This window comes from Morone saxatilis, unplaced genomic scaffold (genome assembly GCF_004916995.1).
Source record: "Morone saxatilis isolate NCDOM2014 unplaced genomic scaffold, NCSU_SB_2.0 Contig6, whole genome shotgun sequence".
NCBI lineage: Eukaryota > Metazoa > Chordata > Actinopteri > Moronidae > Morone > Morone saxatilis.
This window is the reverse complement of record NW_023340206.1, coordinates 13772352-13776914: the sequence shown is the minus strand read 5'-3', so window position 1 is coordinate 13776914 and position 4563 is coordinate 13772352.

Sequence of the window (4563 nt, the reverse complement as noted above, 5' to 3'; positions counted from 1 at the left end):
GGAACACATAGATAGGAGCCCCTCGCATGTGTGTACTCAGAGTCATACAGTTCCTACATCTTTACTGCTTATTCTGGGGCATTTCCTACTATTTCAGGAAACACCAGTGCAGTCCCTTGTGCCCAAAATCTAAACTATTTAATAAACACATTTCCCCCCTCATTTTTCAACAGTCCTGACTTTGACCATTGATAAACATGTGATTCTTCATGTGATCTAAAAATGTCACCGTTTTTGAGATTGAGCCATTTCTGTATCACACTATATTTAATGACTCACTCATTTTATCCCACAGGAATACATTATAAAATCTCTCTCAGGTCTGCACAGAACACAGCAACACATTATCATTTCACTTTATGAATGGATATTGTAACAATCCAGAATATGAATCAAACTTGTGAAGATGTGAAACTCCTAACCTGTTGATCTAGAGGAGCAACCCCTAGTGACTAACCACTAAACAAAGCACGTTAAGGAAACTTGCTCTGTAGCCTTATACTTTGACCCATCTGAAAGAAATCAACAGATTTGTGCTTTAAGTGCTATAAAGGAAATGAGAAACTCCACAGTGGATAATAGGAGTTTATATATTATATATTATTATTAAATAAAGGAGAGAAGGATTGTAGTGGAGCAACCTGGGGTGTCAGGTGTGGCTGTGTGAGGTAAGGAGGAGGGTAGACAGCCTCTGGCAGGAATTAGGCTTCAGGCCCATAACTGCTCTTAAAATGTACCAGGACCACATTCTGTCACTGTGAGACGCCTTTGTACCCTGAGGGGGGTTCAGGGACACCTTGTACATTCTGTACACTATATGCAAAGCAGGAGGTTGTTTTTAAAACCTTCTTTTATTTTGTATTCTTTTGTAACACCATTAAAAATAAAAACCGTTTTCCCTCAACGGCGTACGGGAAAGGGTCGGACCCAAATACTGCTACTAAACATAACAAGTACTGTACACATACCTCCAATCTGCAGAATAAATCCAGAGTAGTTTTCACTCACACACCTACAGGAGCAGATTAAAGATTTCCTGTCGTATGTTGATGAGTTCAATCATATTTATGGAATTATTTCAGCATATATATAACTGAAAACATTAAATGTATGTTATTAACGGTGAATGGTCATAAGTTTTTTTTATTTCATAAAAAGTGTACATTTTTTATTTTATTCTTTTTAAACGCCTGATCTTCAGACCCAGTTATTCATTTGTATCCACAGCTACTACACACACACACGCTTTATTTGTCCCTCTTTAATTGTGCTTATATTTAATGTCACTATTTCTGTCATTCATACGTTTAATTTGAAATTCAGATCTTTCAGCTACTCAGGTTAGATCAGAATAAAACATATATTTCTTTTATTTTCCATTTTCCAAGGGAAGAAATTATTTAAAAATATTAAAATATACGTAACAGTTTTGCATATTAAGTGAGTGAGTAACTCCCAGTGGTATGTTTGTTGTCTCTTACAGTAATCAGCGAATCCAGTGTAAAGGGTTTTATAGAGTTTGCACTGAACTCTGTTAGCTCAAACTGTTGAATGAGTTCAGTTTCAGATTGTTAGTAAGCTGTCAGAGAAGCTCTGTGAGTGTGTGCTCCCTCGCTCCCTCGTGTCCTGGAAAACATGGAAGTTTAACTTGAAAATGTTATTTCACACCTAGTTTTAATTTCTAACAGTGACTTTGGTTTCTACATCCACCCTTCCAGTGGAATCAGGGTCGTCCTCATTTTACCATCAAAACTGTCCTAATCTCTGAGTTTTAAAATACCCAAAACAGCTTTTCAGCCTGATCCTATATCACAGTTTGGTATGTTCAGGATCACATCTGTTTAGAGATCAGACTTTAGAGTTGGTGCCATCAATAGTAAGGTTTTAATGCTGGATTTTGAAGAAGAAACAAAAAGACAATAGCTTTGGTTCTGCTACATTCATTTGAATTGTCTGACAACCTTATACGTCACTTTGTTGCAGTTTGAAGGCTGATGGAGCGGACTACACTCTGTGTGCCTACGAGGATTCATCGACACGTTGCCAGACCGGCTGAGTTGACTGACTGGTGGAAGGGACACTGCAGCTGCTGTGCCGGCCACTGGAGGGCGCTCTGGCATTGGTGACTTCAGGAGGCCTGCTGGAACTATGGAAGAGTGTCCAGGTTGGTCCACTTTCCAGTTGTAATGTTGGTGAACAGTTTATTTATCTTTCATGTCACTACTAGGAACCATTCATGAGCCAAAAGGTCTTTATTTATTGCAGTCTATATTCTGTAAACCCATGAATAACACAAGAGATCCAAAATGCAATTCACCTGCATGTCTAAAACTAAATATAAAATCTGTATTCTGTGTTCATGAGTTACGTTAACATTTATCAGAAATCAACAATAAGTTAGTGACCTGCTTTAATTTGAATTCATGTTGAGTGGTGTATAGTGTTGCAGTTATTCACTCTGACCCCTGGAGGGCGCTCTTCATTGATCTGAACACTATTATATTATTAACATGTATCTTTTACAGAGAAACATAAACAATTACATACAACATGTTCGACATGAATTTCGGTCTGAAATGTGAGGAAGTCAGCTACAGCCTACAGTGGTGTGAAAAAAGTGTTTGCCCCCTTCCTCATTTCCTGTTCCTTTGCATGTTTGTCACACTTAAGTGTTTCGGAACATCAAACCAATTTAAACAATAGTCAAGGACAACACAAGTAAACACAAAATGCAATTTGTAAATGAAGGTGTTTATTATTAAAGGTGAAAAAAAATCCAAACCATCTTGGCCCTGTGTGAAAAAGTGATTGCCCCCCTTGTTAAAACATACTATAACTGTGGTTGTCCACACCTGGAGTTCAATTTCTCTAGCCACACCCAGGCCTGATTATTGCCACACCTGTTCACAATCAAGGCATCACTTAAATAGGAGCTGCTTGACACAGTAAGGTCCACCAGAAGATCCTTAAAAGCTACACATCATGCCGAGATCCAAAGAAATTCAGGAAAATTGAGAAAGAAAGAATTGAGATCTATCAGTCTGGAAAGGGTTATAAAGCCATTTCCAAAGCTTTGGGAATCCAGCGAACCACAGTGAGAGCCATTATCCACAAATGGCGAAGACATGGAACAGTGGTGAACCTTCCCAGGAGTGGCCGGCCGCCCAAAATTACCCAAGAGCGCAGCGACGACTCATCCAAGAAGTCACAAAAGACCCCACAACAACGTCCAAAGAACTGCAGCCTCACTTGCCTCAGTTAAGGTCAGCGTTCATGCCTCCACCATCAGGAAAGACTGGGGCAAAAATGGCCTGCATGGCAGAGTTCCAAGGAGAACCACTGGTGGCGGGGCGTGGGTGGCTCGCCGCGAGCGGAAAGGGGACTGGAGAAGGCGAGCAGGGGCCGCTGGAAGCGCGGTGGGCCGTGGGGCGTGGCTCACGATTCGGCGTCGGGTCCCGAGGAATACGAAGCGCATCGGTCGCGGATGAGTTGGCCCCGCCCAAGAGGCTTTGCGGGTGGGCGTAGACGAGCGGGCTGATCTGGGTACTACCGATCGTATATTTTAATCTCTCTCTCTCCTCAGATGAGACAAAATAAAGTAGTACTTTTCTCACACTGGTTGGAAACCCAAATATAGGGAAAATTATAAAGTCTAGGCCGTAGGCAAAGAACACTATGATTGTTTTTAACCTATTATATGAAGTCAAACATTAAACCTGGAGTAGCCTGAAAGATTCTGAATTTCCAAATTAAACGTTATACCAACAGTAAATGAATGGACAAGAAATATATGTGACATTAAATATAAGCCCAACAATTAGAAGGGAGGGAGGTATAATAAGGTAGCGTGGTGTGGTGTGTAGTAGCTCGTGGAATACAAGTATTGAAGTGTGGTAAACTGATGGGTCTCTCTGAAGGCCTCAGTGTCGTTCTAGCAAATCGCAAGAACTAGAGAATATAAGCATATATGTACACTTTTTATGAAAATAATAAAAAAAACCCAAACTTATGACCATTCACGTTAATGAACATACATTTAATGTAAAATATAACAAATATATATATTGCTGAAATAATTCCATTTAAAATTATGAATTTGATAGCTACTTCATACTAGCCATTGTTTACGTACCGGAAAAATCTAGTATCTAATCTCGTTGCAAATGAGGAAGAGTGTGGTGAGTGGAAAACTACTCTGGATTTATTCTGCAGATTGGAGGTTATGTGTACATGTACTTGTTATTTAGTAGCAGTATCTGGTCCGACCCTTTCCCGTACGCCGTTGCCAGGGAACACATCCTACGTTTCTTGTATTTTTTAAGTTGGTCTGCTATAGCTGAAACAACTTGAGCATTGCACAGCAAAGAAGATACAAAAATCTCAAAAGATAGTTTTTTAAAAACAAACCCTCCCTGCTTTCTGAAGCCACCACATACGTAGTAGTTACAGAATGGTACAATGGTGTCCCTGAACCCCCCTCAGGGTAGGTACAAAGGCGTCTCACAGGACAGAATGTAATGCTGAAGGTACACTGAGACCATCAAAATTCATTTTAAGAGCAGT